This window comes from Phaethon aethereus, assembly GCF_964289735.1.
Source record: "Phaethon aethereus genome assembly, chromosome: 2".
In the NCBI taxonomy this organism is placed as follows: domain Eukaryota; kingdom Metazoa; phylum Chordata; class Aves; order Phaethontiformes; family Phaethontidae; genus Phaethon; species Phaethon aethereus.
Window position 1 is genome coordinate 146279982 of NC_138582.1, and position 18612 is coordinate 146298593.

Below are 18612 nucleotides of genomic sequence, written 5' to 3' on the forward strand. Positions count from 1 at the left end.
AGATTTGAGAAGCCCGGATGGTGAATGCCCCCATCCTTCGCCTGTCTGAGCTTCCCTTTAGTTTTGCCTGAGGAAGACTGAATTTGGTTGCAAACAATTTGCTCTCTAATCTTCTACCTAGCTTTGGTAGGAGAAAAGGCATAGGCAGGCAGGGAAAAGGCATTTTTAAAAAGTCAGCAACATCATGTGATTTGAGGACAACTGTCAAAAAACTTTAGAGCTTGTGGGGCAAACTCAGGTCTCCATGACACAAAGTCATCGATCCACACACTCAAGAAATCTCCCATGTAGGGAGGAATAAGTACCCAACTTGCCATACCAGAAGTTATACTGCAAATAATGCAATCTGCATGCTTGCCTGCCAGTTTCTGCCACTTTACTGGCCAGGACGGAGCTTTGCAAGTGCTTTCCTCCCCCTGGGCGACCATTCAGCATAGAACCAGTCCTCCCATCCTGCTGAGACTGCTGCCCACTCTGTTTCCTCAGCCCACTGCTTCTAGATCTCCTTCACCTCTAATCCATTCCAGGTTAACCAAAACCCACCCAATTTTCAAAGGATGGCCCTTTTTGGCTAATCCCAGCCTGCTGGACAACTAAATGTTTTTCTTTAATGTGCTCTTCTCTCCCAAAACACCATGAAAAGTCTCCTTTGAGGTTAGCTGCTACATCTTGTTAGAAGAGGGTCACTCCCAGAATGGAGAAAGTTATAAACAAAACCTTAATTTGTAATAGCACGTTGAAACCATACATTGGCATCAGACAGCATCACCGGGTCCAAGAGGTTTATGGGGACAGGCCATGTTTTAAGTTGTGGCCAGTTGGTTTCCTAGTTGGGCACATACACTACTTTGGAAACGAAATGTCCAAACGGAAAGCAGGAGTGAACAACCGAGGGAGCTACTCACAAAGGCTAAACTTTGGCAGAGGAGAATTTGGCACAGTCCCACTATTCAGTTGATTGCTCCCCCTTGTGCAGAACTGAAAGGATCTGAATTAGGTTAATGCCTCGGAGGAGCTGCTTTCTCTCAGGGAGAGGGCAAAGTTTCCTTTTTCTGACTAACGCTCTGCATAAAGAAAGCATTTGCAAATATGAACACTTTCACTTGAAGACTCAAAATTAATGCAAACGTCTCTCATCACACTTAAGGCATGAAAAAGTAACCTCATCTTTCAGATATATTTACAGTTTAAAAAGAATGGTATCAAAATATATATGTGAAACACTAACAAGATACTGCATTTCTTGTTTTGATGCTCCAGATGTGAATAGATGACAGTTACCAGTTTGGGGTTTGGTTTTTGGTTTTTTTTTTCAGATATCCTCCTGCAAGAAAATTTGCTACATATTTTATACGCTTTTACATATCCAAATATGCTTACTCATGCAAAATTTATTTAACCACATCCTTCAACTGGAAGGAAACTGAAGGGTGGGATTAATTAGCACAGCATGTTCGATCACTTTCTTTAAGGGTTCCCTGTCTGTTTCCATGGTTACACTACAGGAAGAGCGACAATCTCGTTTTAAAAAGACAGAGCTTATGAGGGATCATCAAAACTTCAATCCTTACTGGCTAGTGTGCATAAAAGCCAAAAGGTAAATGGAGAGATCACCAGGTGAGCACCCAATATTTACATATTGCTGCTTGAGCACTTTTTTGCCTGGGAAGGTGGAGGGAGGACCTTCTAATAAGCAGTGAATTCCGCTCTGGTTCCTGTGTCTTCCAAAAGATAAAAGGTCAGCACATGTCCTGCTGTTGCAGCCTTATTTTGAAAGCAGGAAGCCAAGCATAAGGCCCAGTTATTACAAGTCAGGTCGTGTCAGACCCACTGGGGAACTTGGGTGTAATTATGGGAAGAACAGACACTGTTCAATGCTCTCCAGACACTTCTGTGGCCATTATTTATCCAAACCGAAAGAAGAAACTGTTCTGATGCATTAAGTACTGCAATGCTTGCACAACAGCATCTACCTGCACTGTGACAGAAACCCCAACTTTCTTTTAACTCATCCATTAAACAGCAGCTCAGGATACCCTGCAGTGCCCTGTATTTAAAATACCCCGTGAATGATCCGTGTCTATGTATGTATATGTCTCTAACACACAAAACCTCCTGCTGCCTCCTACTCTGAATTAAAAAAAAAAAAATAAAAAAGTAGGAAGCTATTTCCTTCTTTGGTAAATACAATTTTCTCTGCTTCATCTGGCTTTATCTTTTATCTCAGACTCAGGGGTTGTATCTGATTTTACCTAGCATCAGTTATTGACAAAACACGTTGCACTGATTTATCACTGCAATTTTTAAATTGTATTTGGTTTTTACAAGAGGCCGCAGCTATATGCAGACTCAAGACCTATTCAATACATGCACCTTTGGCTACATGAGCACAAATATTAATATTTGATACCTCTTAAGCTGCAGGATAGCTTTCTAGTCAAGTTCATATGACAATCAGGAAGCCTTTGTTCACAGCGAATACGATTCTGCAAAGGAGGAAACCAGTCATGACTGCAAAAACAAGGGCTTGCCAGCCACGTGCATTGTTCCCCTTCCCATTATACCTTAAATGTGTTGACCTGTTTACTATTTTGACTTAGATATACCAAAAAGGGCTCTTGCAAGGCATACTGCAAAAAAAAGGGGGTTTTGCTGCTGTTTTTCCTTGAGTCAGATTCTTTTCATGCTTCCTTCTTTAGCCTCCTGTTTCGTTTAACAATTACCTAGAGTTTGAGGTAAACAGCTTGTAAAGCCATAACTATGATTCAGTAACAATATTAAAATATTGTTAATGTATTCTATTGTAGATCATGAACTGTCAGCTATCCTTAACCTATTTTCTCAGCTACTTGTTTGCCAACAGATGCATATTTATTCAGTGAACACCTGAATGACAGCAAAGCAGAAGTAAAATGGGTGGAAACACTGACACTGCTTCGATGAAGCAGTCAGCTCTCTAACCCCAAAATCCATTCTCAGCAATCAAAAGCATCCTGCAGCCTTTAGGTAAAGGCTCAGCTCTGCTTTACCAGAGCATCTGAGTTCAATTCCTTTCAAATAAGATAAATTACCTACAATATCCTATGTCCAAGTCCTAATAGAGCCACTAGATTACGGTAGTGCTGTTCATCTATAAAAGTTACCCACTATCAGGGAGAGACTAATCAAGTTCCCCAATTAATATTCCCAAAATGCATTTGAGCAATGACTGGTCTTCCAAACTGGGGTGCAGGAGTCAGTCTTCAGGAGAGTGAGCAATAAGTAAGGCAAAAGGCATGTGTGCCTCAGCCTGTCTGATTTTTCCAGCTGTGTCAGTTGTTCTAACAAAAGATTATTTTTCCCTGTAAATCTTATCTCATGTATGTCTCCAGACAATCACTTACAGTAACGCAGATGATAATTATTCTGGTCTGTGAATGGGACTCAACCGTCAATTTGACAAACACAAGTTACAGAAAGGGGAGACGCAGAACTATTTTTGCTACCAGAAAGAATGACTCTAGCCCTCGTGAAAAGTGTTTTTCTCTTTCCAACAACTCCAGCATCATCTCTTTCGTCATCACCTCTTTCCTCTGCCTCCTGAGCCACCCAAAGGATCATATACGGTGGAAAGCTGGGATACGAGAAAGAGCTCAGTTGTTGGTTGTATATTAAAAGATTCTTTTGATTAATTTGACTGAAAGTCATCTTAGCTATAAAGCAGTTTATTCCCCTGCTTTAAAATCCATATAAAAAGTTTCTGACACATTTTGAAAAAGCCCACTGATGCTGAACATGTCCCATGATGGCCAAATTAATTCATTGTCTATTAGCAGAAAAAAACACACTAAAAATTCGGTTCCAATCAAAAAGTGGTATGGAAATGCAAAAGAAATATATGTTCCATTTTCAACACAGGGAAAATACATCTATTCCCGTGGCCTTCTAGGTCACCATGAATATGTTCAAACTGCCTCTGCTAGTCTAGAAGCAGAAAAATAACAGTATGGGAATGAAAACAAAAAAAAGAAACAACCTGTACTAACACTGTAAACATACACACAGACGCAAAAGCTAAGAGAACTCAAGGACAGACAGAAATTTCACATCAAAGATAACTTTTGCATTACTGAAAAGATGTGGATTCATTATGGATATGATATACGTGCCCACAATACCTTAACAGTTGACTGATTTAAAACTTGCTTTCCAAATTCTGGATTTTTACTTAATGATCTGCAGTTTGTTGTCTCACAAATCTACATGAAGATGTTGCCCTCTACTCCTAACAACATCCCAGCATGAGCACACCACTTTGCTAATAAGGCTGTAAGTGAAAAACGTCAGAATTATTCATTCCACAGTGATGTTATTAGGGCTGAAGCAAAGAGTTAACAATGGCTTAACAGATGGTTTCAAATTGGGAAGATCTGCAGAGCGCAGGGAAAAAGTTCTAGAAAGGACAAACAAGCAGAAAATAATTCTTCACCGAAAATGAGAGGTAATGTGTCGGAGGATATTTTAATATTCCCTGAAAAAAAGAGAGAAAACTGGGAAGCAGCTATGAGTGAATGAGCCCAACACGGGACAGTGATTTTTTTGTTTAGAAGAGAATAATAATAATAATAATAGTAATAATAATGTGGACTTTCAAGACATATGAGCAATGAACTTGCTGAAAACAAGAAAGGCAACAGACCACTATCCTACAGTTTTGAAGTATAAATGTTTCATTGTCATTAGGATTTTCACCTAACAAATCAAAGGAATTCAGAAAAGAAAAAATAAAGTGATCCAGGGGAAAAGTGTTGTACGGAAACAAATGGAGAGCTATGGAAATCCAATCTGTGAAGTGTAATAGTCCATCAAGAACTAACCACAGAAGTTAACAACTTACTGCAGGCTACTGTGTATGAAGTTAACAATTTATTGTGATCCTCATCTGTACAACCAAAAGCAGGACTGCAAGAGCCATTTTTTGGATGACCCCATTTGTGGTTCAACTAAAAATGAACCAACCCTTATCAACGGGTACCTTGATAACGTGTCACTTGATAAAAGTGCAGTAGGTACTTGACATATTGCATGAGACAGGATAAATACGACATACCGGCAAAGAAATAAATATGCTTCCTCTCAGCTGTGCAAGACTTATCTTTTTTAGAAAATCATCCTGTAGACAAACTGCCTTCCCCTTTGTTCAGGTGCTAAGAGGACTGAACACATCCTCAGCCCATCATGATTCAAGCCCATCATATACAGGGCAGCAATACCATTTAAATCCTTCTAGTTTAACATTGCATTAAATCTGACAGCTGAAGAACTGCTATATAAGCACAATTTAGTGCTACTGTAGTGATTCACAGTCATCCAAACAGAAACACAAAAGCTAAGTTTCACCGAGAGTTTTATATTCAAATGCCTAATCCCAGTTGTTTACACTCAGGTAATTTTGTTTCTTAACTGACCATGCAACACTGGCAGTGACAAGGTGATGCCACAGTGAACACATACCACTCTCTCCACCTATTAATGGGGTCCACAAGTCAGTGCAGTTAGTCTGTGGCGTGCCGGAACACTGACGAAAGGCAACGATAGTCGCATGACCACTGGGTTGTTACTTCATGGAGTGATTTATTCCAGTGGGATACTACAATTCTGCTGATCCATCATTTCCCATCTAGGGGTAAAATATCTGGAGAACTTTGATGAAGAGAATACCTCGAGTCATGGTCAGCTACTAAAAACCCAATCAAGTACCTACAAATGTATTTACAAACAGATCAGATCCCAGGAACTGGTCTAGGACAGTTAATTAAAGAAGAACGGGGCTACATGGAGAAGTAACTATTTGAACAACATTAACATCTACAAAGAAAGAGTACTTTTGAAAAGCAGATCTAACAGCTATTTTCTTTATAAATCAAATAACACTGCCATTTGACATTACCCTGCAGGAATGGAATTGGTGAATTTGAAAAACTGTCACCAGATGGGTATTGAAACCATAAATTCTTACAGTACAAGATCTGATTTATGTATAAACGGCACAATTCTGCAACTGCCAGCCAGTGACTCCTAGCCCCTGTACTGCACAGCCAATGCAATTAAGTTTGATGTGCCTGCTTTTCCAGCTACGATGTCACCTCAGCATACATTTCCATGCTGCAGGATGCAGCTGCATTTGTTCCATTATCCAGCCTTGTCTTTTGAACCATGGCTGGCACAAACGGTTCTCTAGTGACCATGGAGTTTAATCCAGGCTGCTTCCAGTACCCGAGCCAGACTATTTATAGATAAGACAAATACTCACCTGATTTTTGTCATTGCTACAATACGTTATACTCTGCAGCTTACATATTTCCTTAGCAGGTAAAAAACTGCCTTGGCTGTTCCGCCGAAGAACTCCAGCAGGTTTTGCATGCACTATTACATTAGCACATACATTCACATACCAAATAGCACCCACAGCATCTAAAACCACATCTGACTTGCACTGGCTTAAGTCAGAGAAAAATTATCTGAAAACATCAGTACAATATGGTACAGGCATTGGTGCAAAAACAACAAAACTAAAAAAAAAAATTAATTTCTCAGTTATTTCAAAGCTTTTTGAAATACATCAAAGAACAAAATAAATAGAGGAGACTTAAAGATTTCACTAAATTTTAAAATTATTTTCACTTTGCTTTCAAGTGTGAAACCATGAAGAAAACCTGTGTAAGTACTGTTGCTTCTGTAAAGCAGTAATATAAAGCAATATCTTATGACAGGAATCTCTGGAGTCTCAGATTCACCTGTTCAATTGAATTGCTCCTGAAAACTCATTTAATGTATATGTCACGTTAAATTATCTGAATCACAAATCTTAGAAGAAAAGTTTTATGAGAGAGACATTCCAATATGCTTAGGTCTAAATGATTATTTGACTTTGCATCAGTAATCAGGCGTCTGTATTCCTGCAGAGCCACCTAATCAATTCTTAATACAATTTTGTCACAGAAAAAGAAGAAATGAAAGACAATTTCATTTTTTAAAAAGTTACATTAGAAGAACGTTAAGTTTGTGCCTTAACTGTATGATTCTGGAAATACGTAGTTAAAAAGCAAATGTTCCTCATGTGGCATCTTTCTCTAAAGTGATACTGAAATGCCACTGGTGAGGATGGCAAAATTGGAGCTATACGACTAAATCTAGTCTACTATGTACAGATGTAAGCCTACTAAGTCTGTAGAATTGCAAAACGCTGTATAGTAACTGAATACAAGTGAACATTAGTTAGTACTGAAACCAAGCCATCCTTTTATCTATTCTTTCATTTAACTTAAGGACTATAGATGTACTTCTCCATGCAATGCTTGATAAAAACTACTTGTAGATTGCAAGCAAAGGATCCCTAATAGTATTTTGACTGTAGACAAAAATACTACTGTCACGATATTAGTACCTTTAATATTCCAGAATGTATGAACAAATTTTAAGTACAGGAGAGCACATCTCATTTAAGCATCACATCCTGCAACCTGTGTAGCAAAACTGGTGGTAATCCTGAGCACTATAAAATAGAATGAGCAAAGAATTGCCAAAGTTTCAAGAAGCTAACATTAGGCATTTGGGTTTATAAAGTACATTTCAGTGAGACACTGCTTTTTTTTGTTATTCCTTTTTTTAAAAAAAATTATTTATTTTTTCCCTAAGGTCTACAGACAGTTCAAAGTTGAATCATATTTCCAGCCTGCCTGAAGAGTATAGAACTTAACATCAGTGATGACAGTATTGACATAAAAAGTTTTTCTCTTCTAGTGCCTCGTACTCGGCATCTGCTTTTACAGCCAAATCAACCCACTGCAGTTAATAGCTAACTTAAAGACCACTGCAATGAAATATCCTTGAAAGCAAATACAGCCACAAGAGCAAATATAACTGAAAAATTTGATGTCCTAATGACTTAAAAATTGCTGCAATAAGAAGGATATGAGTATGTTCATGGCTGTGGGTGGGAATAAAAGAGATGACATCTGAAAGTCTCCTTATGCCTTATTTCCAATCACCACAGAAAAAAAATTGCTATATGATCTGACATATTATAAGCCATAAAAGCCAAAGGTGGGAAAAGCTGAACTGACTTCAGAGGAGAACTTGTGCAGCTTTAACAAAGTGAAGATCTAACCAGTCATTCTCCCTACCATGTAACACGAAATTCATGCAGCAGCATTTCCTCCCCATGCAAAGCAGTTCTTAATGTTCCCACATCACCCAGATAAAAAGCTGCTGATGCCTGATCTCCCACTTTTAATATTGGCAACTTTGCTCTTTCAAATTATAAGACCCAGAGGTCAAGCTAAGTTGGGTTATCTGTAACATAAATAAGGGTAACTATGTGGAGTTAACATTTATTTGTACAGCTCTTCGGAAAAGTAAATCACTGGAGAAGTGTTAAGTATCACTAAGACAAGCACTACCTGACCTCTTCTGGCTATCGTGAAGGCCATTTGCTGCACGGGAAATTCTCATTTTAACACAGGTAAACCTGCAAGTGTGATTTTCATTTATATCAGCACGAATTGTGCATCTATAAATATATTAATATATCCAGCACTGTGTCCTTCAGAAGGAATGGAAAAAACTCTGCATAAATTATTAAAAATTACCTAGATAAAAGTGACTGTATTGCAGTAAGGTATGGTTTTAAACTGTCTGGAGCAAAACAAATGATGTTATAAATCACAGAGCCATCACTTCTTTAAAATGCAATCTCAATTATGGAATTATTTCATATCATGTTAAACGTCACATTTCTTTTTTTTCACCTTAATCTTTTTCTTTGCATATCAATATTTTGTTCTGACTGATGAGGAATTCTTTCTTCTTTTATCCACACCTTTTCCAGTTATCCTTTAATTTCCACATAGCTGATTATGCATAACTATTAACACATTAATGAAATTAAAATTATTTAAAAATTTGGAATAATTTCCTCACTATATAACACAGTATGTTCTCTTAAATAAGGAAACATTAAAAAAAAAACATAATCAGACCAAGAAAGGAGGAGAGTACTATGGGATCAACCAGGATGGCTATATTTGAAAGCTTTATCATGACCGTAGTAGTTGTTTTCCCCTGTAACTGCTGTATCAGACACAAGCAAAAAGTGTCAGAATAACAAAGTTTTAAAGAAAGTTAGATATCTTAAATGCAGGGGGCTTGTAGCCACAGTAGTCAAAAGGCTACAGACTCAGGCTATAACAGAAACAAGACGTGTAGGAAGTGAAAGTGTTCTCATACAAAGCTGATAGGAGAACATTGTCACATGACTGAACAAGACTTTTTTTCCCCCAATTAAAAAAACACTTGTCACTACTGCTCAGATTTTAAATACATCTACAGATTCATTTGGATGGATGGATCTCTCTTGTACAGACAGCGGACAACAGTTCTCCATGTTTTTTGTGCAATTATAACATAACAGCCTGGTTGACACTTAGGTGGGGAATACAAGACAACGAAAAAAATCACGATTCTGATAAGAACACAAGGTCACAGTCAGCACTGTGCTAGCTGCAGTACTGGTGACATCTAAATCCCATGTTCTCCTTAAATACAAAACACTGAAACAGATTTTTCATCACAGTTGTTTTAATGGTGTCATAACCAACTTCCTTTATTGTCCTTAATGGATAATTAAGATGCTTTCCTCCTATTTAAAGGTTCAATATAACTCTAACTTATAACAATGGGAAACTGGATTGAACCCTAAGTAATCTGAGATGCGTTTAACAGGGGACCCATTTAGTGAGTCACACTAATCTCCAGCTCCTTAATGGTTTAAAAAAAAATATGGGTTTTTTTACATTTCCTTTTCAGCCAATAATCCTACACAGTGCTTCTCAGTGGGAAGAGCTTAAGTTACAGCATCTACTTCAATAATTGCTGGAAAGATTGGTATATTTTAAGAATTTCAATTTCAACTGTTAACAGACTGTGACACAGAAAAAAATTCATTGTGTGGCTCTACTTTGTATTTACTATTAGTAGAGAGAAGTTAGTCTCAGTTGAAAACAGAACCTCACAGTTTTTGCAAATTGCTTTCTCCAGATAGTAAACCTGTGTCAAATCTATTCTTTCTCCAACAACTATGAAACCCATTTTCTGTCCATAAGGTATTCTTCCTGCACTGACTCTCACAATGGCAATTTTTTACTTAGATATACCTGATAACTCAGTAAAACCATCAGATCTATGAAGCAAATTAAATGGAAGTCCACAATGAGAACGACAAACCAAACAGATACGAGGAGCAAGAAGCATCTGCAGCGGCATTAAGCCACACAAGCTCCTGCATCTTCACCTCTAAAACAATGCACAGAGGAACTCTGTCATTGGGCTCTGTCAGCCCAAACGCTAGACATCAGATCTACCCCTCTGCACTGCTGTCGCTTGAGATTTCCTGCCGCCTACGCATCTCTTCTCCCTCTGCACCACAGATCTGGGCAAGATGAGAGAAGGTCACGAGCACGGCACATGAAGCCCGTGCGCCTGGGAGGGGAAGGCAGCAGCTTTGGCTGCTCCCTGATTGCAGCCAGTCACCTGTTAGAAATGAAGGAGGAAGATCTGGGCCTGTCATCCTGCAAAAGCAAATAACACAGCAGCCCACCACAGGTCTCTGGGTGTACTGTACCCGCCGCCTTCGCAGCCTACAACTTTAATCCTTCTAAGAGGAAAGACTCGGAGGTCCCCTAGCTACCTGTCAGCTCCGCCCCTGAGCTCCGGCCTCCCTTTGCCCGGATCTAGAAAGCAACCGGGACGGCAAGGGCTTTTTTCAGCGACTCGGTGGTGTGCAGTCAGGGTTACGCCAGGACAAGTGCACATGGCCTGCTCTGCTGCTCCAGGCCTCCAGCACAGCCGCCACCGTGAACGGCGTTACCCACTTCTGCTCTCAATGGAAATAGCTGTATTTACAGCTAATTACAGACATAACCGTTTTATAAAGACCTGCAAGCTAACTCAGGTTTGCACAGTTCACGTTTCACTTTCCAGGTTCTCGCTTCCTTTTTTCCAACTTACAACATTGTCACTGAAGTCATCTTCATTTCTTGCTATTTAATACAAACAGACCCCTCAAAGAAACCCATTACTGACCTTCCTGGGGGTTATGAGAACAAATTATTCAGATTTCAAAGGCTGTTATCAGAGGGGAACAGGCTGCACCTTGGGAAACAGCAAGCTCTCACCGCAATATGCAAAAGAAATGCCTTTTTCTTCCTCTTCAATTCAGACGGGGTGTTAGGGGGGTCTGCACATGTGGGGTAAGCTGGTTGCCTTTATCAGCAGCAGCTTCTGATAGCAAAAATCCAGACAGCTTCTACCATTTCCACAGCCCTCACAAGGCCGCTGTGGGTCAGCTGCCCCAGCAGTGAGCCAGGCCGCTCCCACAGCTCAGCCCGCATGGCAGGCCGCAGTGCCATGGCCCACGGCTCCTCCAGCTCGCTTGAAGCTGGGAAGATCAGAGGGAGCCAGTCTGCATAACTACAGATGCTCTCAGAGGAGCTTTGCAAGCAATGTCGTCAAGCATCGCCGACAATATAAAGTACCGGCTCTTCAGGCACCATGACAACTCCTTATACCAGCATCTTCAAGAACTGATACTCTGAGGAGCATTTACAGAGAAAAACATAGCAGTTATCCATGCAAGCAATCTTTTATGCTATCCAACCTTTCATACGAATCTTACATGGTACATTATAAAGAAATTCCTTATGGGATTCTTACTGTGAAAAAATAACTAAATTTTTTTTCACGTTGTCAACATAGCTTTAACCATTTTAACAGTAAACTATACGGCAACAGTCTTGTCCCTCATGACATATCCCCGACATGCTCCCCATAGAAAAATCTATATGGAAATTGATGGAAACACCCTCTTTAATACTCAGCTGCAGTTTTAAACTGGAACTCCATTGAGTATAATTCTCTTTATTACAAACCTCAAGCCTCTCTGCTCCTGCTATCTATTATTAATCACGCTGTGTATCTAGAAGGATGCATGGTTCAATCACACTTACTTGATTCTGTCTTTACTACATCACAGGGCTTTATATTAACAAAACTCTGAAAGCTTAAGACAGGGCTTCCACCATAATGCAGACCTCCTGCAGCTCCTTACTCACCTGAGGAGATCCCCAAATACAACAAAAAGCTGACAGGAAAAGCTTCAGTGTCAGTGTCATTCGTGAGAGTAAAGCAAAGACATTTCCATGAAGATTCTCATGCTCTTTTTCCCTCCAAAGACCACTCCCTACAGATGGGAAAGAGCAGCACTCTGACTGCAGCAACAAGCACTAAAGCACTAAGTTCCCAATGCTCTTTCTCACTCATCTTGCAACATTAGAATTTGTTGTGGTGTTTCCACAGTTTAAAGACTTTTTAAAAGGACCAAAACTAACAAAAATCAGGACAAGAGAACAGAAGGGAAGGGGAAATGTATATTCAACTCTTAATAACAATAATAATAACAACAACAACAACAACAATAATAAATAATCAGCAAGTTTTCTTATCCTTGCAAATTATAGTCAAGCTAACAATACCTTCTAGACTGGCTGTTTCATACTTCAAAATAATATTTTGCACTTCTGCCTCTCAAGTACCTGTATAGTCATAGTCATACACTGTGTCTTGGAGCCACGGTATAGTGAGAAGCTCAGTGTACATACTAAGAAGAACGGCATCCCAATTAAAAGATGTGACTACACTGGAGGTCCTTACACTTAAAATAACTGCACAGTCCAAAACAGAGACCAAACAGTCTTCAAACTTCTTCTTATCCACCCACTTCATGCAGTTCACCTCTATTGCAGGCCTGCCAGAAAAGACAAATGGGAAAGGCGGCTGCAGGGAAGTTTCACAAACAAGCAATCCCCTGAAATACAATCCCCAGCTGCAGGTTGATCAGCTCACAGATAAAGCAGGACAAGGGCCCTACTAGTAATGTGGCCAGTTTCTCTCACAGCCTCAGAAGCACTACGACTGCCTCACCACGCTAGTCAAGTTTAAATACTTTGTTCTTTACATCCGTGCCCTGAGGATTTTCTCAGTGCATCGAAAGGTGATGCCAGTGTGCCTACCCTCAAAAGCTATGTAAACCTTTTCTCCAAAAATTTCTAATAACAAATACTACTACTTGTTATTTTTCAACCAAGAAAGCACAAAATTATTCTATCTAAAGGATATGTAAAAGTAATCATACTATGATCAGATTAAAGGTCCATATTGCCCCTGAAAGAGTCAGAGTACTAGACTGTTAGTGGATGTTTTGGGACAGATAGTAAGACCCATGGCACAAAAAGAGTAAATCCTTCCTGGAAAGTCCCACATGGAAAGTGGGACCCACCTCCTACTTGATTGTTATCAGCTATTTAGGGACTTTGTGCTGGAGTTTATTAAGTATGATCATCTGGATGCAAACATAACTCATTCGCCAATCTTGATTTGTATCAGCGTACACATTAGCTAATCACTAAAAACCAAAACAAAACAAGCATGGTATATACTGAGTCACAAAAACCACACAAGGAGAATTTGCCTAGTCCAGCCTGCCAGATTGTTCAAGGCTCTGTCCGGTCAGCGAAGCAAATGGAGATTTCACCATCTCTCTAGGCTGCTCCAATGCTGAAGTACTCTAATAGTGAACACTTCCACACTTACACCCTGTTCTGTTTCAACTTATGACCATTATTCCTCATCCTCCCGCTGTTCACCTCAGTAAAGAGCACCTTCCTGCTATGCACCACCTCTTGTAACCCTCTCTTAGGTACTGGGAGACTGCAGAGTGAGTCATTTCATTACAGAAGGCAATCCCATGGATCAAACATGATTTACCTTGATTAAAACTGGCAAACGCTTTCTTCACATCTACAGAATCACAGAATCACAGAATCACTAGGTTGGAAAGGACCTTTAAGATCATCAAGTCCAACCATTAATCCAGCACCACCATGTCCCCTAAACCATGTCCTGAAGCGCCACATCCACACGTTTTTTGAACACTTCCAGGGATGGCGACTCCACCACCTCCCTGGGCAGCCTGTTCCAATGCCTGACCACCCTCTCAGTGAAGAAATTTTTCCTAATATCCAATCTAAACCTCCCCTGGCGCAACTTGAGGCCATTTCCTCTTGTCCTATCACTAGTTACTTGGGAGAAGAGACCAACACCCTCGTCGCCAGAAATTACAGAAATTACTTCCAAACAGACTCACTTCATCATTTTCACAGGGATGGTGGTTGACCAACCTGCAGTACCCCAGACCTTCCTTCTGGCCCTTCTTGAAAATGGGTACAACATTAACCTTTCTCCAGTTATTTGGGACCTCCCTCCGTCTACACAAGTCTTTCAAAGATGATAGAGAGCGGCCGGTCATCTGTCAGCTTTCCCAGTACCCTCAGGAGGCCTCCTGCCTGCACCCATGAACTTGCATGGGTCAAGATTTCTCAGAAGATCTCCGACTCAATTCTCTTCCACTCACCCCTTTCCTCCCTGAACGCCGTCTCTGAGATGCAGAGGTGTGTGGGACCCTCCTCATGAAGACCGAGACAAGGAAGTCATGGAGCACCTCAGCCTTATCAGAGTCTGCTGTGACTAAATCACCTGCCCCACTTAGCACTGGACTTATGTTTTCCACAACCACTTACTGCTTCTCTCCCTCACGCTCTTCCAGCATCTTACCTTTGCCCCTTGAACACTCTGTTGTTGTACACCTCCTCCTTCACCTCAAAACCTTTTCCTCCCATATTCCTCAATCTTCTCACAGAGCTTCTGTTGCTACCATCTAAACCCTTCCAACACCTCAGACCCTTCTGCCTGTGGCCACTCAGAAGCTCCCTCATGCAGAGTCAAAGATAATATGCCTGGCAGAGCTTATCTGTTCCCCTACTTTTTTTTTTATCTATATTGTGTTTTCATCTATATTTGCTCCTATAGTCTTTGGTATGTATTTCTTAGGGGTTCAAAGTGACATTTTGAAAATAAGGGATCACTGAAATGACATATGGCACAGATTAGAATACGTTAAATATGAATACAAATCACATTTTGCTAAGATAGCCATTTCGCTTAGATTACTAATCACCTGATCACAACTAGCTCTTAAAAAAAAGTATTTTTGGTGTTCGATCTTTGAGTTCATGCTCCTATCCACTTCTGTACAGCCGTTTGACACGGTTTACAGTTACGATAAAGGCATTTGTTCTAGAAACATATCTCGCTTTCAAAACTGTCAAATGACTTTTCTAAACAAAGGCTCAAAGATTTTCTTTTTTTAAGTCAATACACATCCAAAGGCCAAACAAATGCATCTGTATACAGTGCAGAGGAAAGTTAAAGTGATGGCTAAGGAACAGCTACACAGACCAGTCTGTGTGGTAACTAGCATCAAGCACAAGGCTCTATTCATTTAAGTTTGTAATTGCTTATATTGTTACTCATTAAAGGTCTATACAGACAGACATATGTACAGGGGAGAATAAATAAACGTGTAGACATTTAGTCAAACTCACACCACAGGATCAAAAATATTTTTTGCACTTCATTTCATAAGGAGAATTCCTAATATACTTTAATTTCCTCTGGAATTTTAATTAGATTGAAAAAAGAATGGAGGAATGGAGTTCAAGGACTATTTTTCATAGCAGCAACTATTCAAGATGTAGTCTCCCCTATTGTATCTTCTCAAGAAAACCATCTTTTATAGCTCATCCATTTTTAATTTGATAAAGCCTCTACGTTCTGTTCTCCCTTTTCATTTGACTGCTGAGCCTTCTCATAAATGTTCATTTCCTAGCAGCTAAAGCACAATGAAGAGAAAAGCAAACTACCGTTCATCTGAACAAAGACACTCCCACACAGTGGAGTACGTCTGGGAGCCGTGCTGTAGAAAAACACATGCCCACAGTTATTCAAAGATTCCACTTCACCCGCAGTGCAATGCACTGGCAGGCATGAATAGCGTTTCTTTTGCCTTGTTTACTCAAGAATTATGACCCACTACAGTCTCCTTTTAAGTATTTGATATCCTGCACTGAGGAGATTAAATACGCCTAATGCCAAATGAAAAACTTTGGCCACGCTGTTGATTTTTTGTAAACTTATGAAACCAAAATATGAAGGTCTTGTCCTTAGAGACTGAAAGGCCTTTACTCTAGGATTTTATATTTATTGTGCTAGCAAAGTCTACCTCTGACAGAAACTGATTTCTTCATAGGTTTTCTCCTGCCTTGAATGCACTTGAAAGCAAAACATCCATCTCCCTAATTTCCATACTGCTTCTCATGTAATTAATTAAAAATACAATCTAAACTGACTTCCTTTCCAGGTGTATTATTATGAATTAGTCATTCGTGGGAGAAAAACACAGAGAGGACTGTATTTTACATCTTGTTTAAGAAGAGTCTTTCTGGGAAGGTGGAAGATGGGCTATAATAATACAGCGTTTAAATAAGTAAATATGCACAGAGGTGCACACAGAGAGCACATGGGTGTGCTCTCATTTCTCATGCCTCCAGTGAAAGAGGTCATAACCCTTTAGACTTTAACCTCATCACTTCTAATTTTTCATCTTGGTTCTCAGAAGAGAATTTTAACCCATCTGGTTTTCAATTCTGCGAGGTCATGAGCCATGAAAGAAAATATAGCTTTTTAAAAAAAAGACATATATAATCTTCTCTCAGTGTGTAAGAGTAGATTATGCAGATGGTTCTGTTAGGTCAGGACAAATTTACAAGAGAAAAAAAATCCTCTCCACAATATTGTACATTCATATGTCTACTACTGGGTATTTCTTTTCTTACACATCTCTAGCTATCTCTCAAAATAACCTTACATTCCTGCCAACACAAAGCTGGAAGAATCCTGTGTTTGATGTCATCACTGGAATATTTAGCCTAGTACTGCAATGAGGCATTAACTTCATCAGAAGTGATGGTTACATTTACCCTTTCCTCTGCTCTACAGCAACATCAGGCAATAAAACCAGAGAGAGGTCAACCTACATGTGAGCCGGACATTTCATTGATCAGTTCACATCTCCAGCAAGGCATTTAACAGTGCTGGCCACAGGTTTGGTTTTTTGTTTTCTTAAAAACACACCTGAAAAATTTGCAGCCTCCTTCTTCCCAGCCACAAAAGCCATAAAGCTTCAGCAACTTCCCTTGCCCCAAAACCCCCACACCATATGAAGCATTTTACATACAAAAGAGATTGTAAGATCATCTACAGAGTTTTCAGTATCCACTAAAGCTAGAGCACCATCATCATCATCTCTCGAACAACTTAAAATATGGGGATACTTGGAAGTCCGGTAAGTTCAGAGTGTTTTATATGTATAAATGATACAACAAAACTAGTCATCTCAAACAGCACAGCACCTTCAACAGAGGACTAACTCATGTTTCCCGACAAAACCACTTAATGATTCACCTGTTTCATGTATTTAAGAGATGAAATCTCACAGCAAAATGCAACATGTAGGAATGCTTTTTTTAAGCATATCTTTAAAACATTTCTGGCATCTTCCAAGTTTTGAAAAACAGCAACAGAAAATGGTATGTAAAACCAGATACTAATTGTTTCTAATACTATTCCTCTAATTGCCTTACAATACAAAGGCCAATCAAGTTTTTGTGGACTGTGTCCACTGTGTTCCTTTCTCCAGCATAGCATATACACACTGAGCTGTTAATTGCAGTAATGCTAATTAAAAGACAAAAAAACATGACTACATTAACAGTGAAATTGCCAATTAGCACATAAGGCTTCCTCATTACTGCTGGTGAATGAAATATGAAGCCCAATGTGGATAGCAGTCATAAAAACAAAAGACATTTCAAAAAAGCTGATAGGTCATATTTTCAGCTTACTTCAGAAGTTCTGCTGGAACCAGTAGCTGAGAAGTTGACCTATAGGAAAGAAAGAAATTCCTACAACATTTTGTAAAAATTACTAAAGAAAAACACTGCCATTTTCCAGAACTGCATTCACAATGATTTTCAGAGGAAAGGGTACTACCCTAGTGTAGACACTAAAAAGTACCTTTAAAAAAAATAATTTTAAAAAGGCAAAAAACCTAACTTTTCAGTGGACAATGTCTCCTGACTTTGTACTCCACATAAGCCTTCCCCACAAGGGACTAATGGATATTGAAAGCAGCCTAGGTGATCCTAATTTCCTTTATTCTTTAGAAGGAATATTTATTCTTGTGTCCTTCAGTCTCTTTCAATGACCATTTTATGAAAGTTAATCCAGATCTCCACAACCCTAGAGCTGCTTACATAAAGTAAGCATACATACATAAAGAGACTATACTCTTCATATAGTCTGTACTTCCTCAGGTTTCTTCCCCCACCCCTTTTCTTTTAAAGGTTTTGAGTTCTCATTCAGAGGTCTCATGGTAAATAAAATTGAAATGCTTTCAGCATTATATGTCTGGTGAGAACTGGAGTATATGTTGTCTGTTTTTCACTTGCTCCCTCTTAATCAAGCATTTTGTTGACCATAATCAATTTCTTCACTCAGGAGAAAAATGTGCAATTATCTACAATGAAGAAGGTGTGTCTAAGGAATAGGGTGGGGGGAAGA

The 18612-nt window shown here is 39.4% G+C and overlaps 1 protein-coding gene across 2 annotated transcripts in view; it reads right to left on the minus strand.

Moving 5' to 3' along the window:
• Positions 1–18612, minus strand: part of CDK14 (cyclin dependent kinase 14) — a gene marked incomplete at both ends in the record, with an annotated part of 262343 nt that overhangs the window by 72628 nt on the left and 171103 nt on the right. The gene's annotated exons all lie outside the window — the stretch shown is intronic.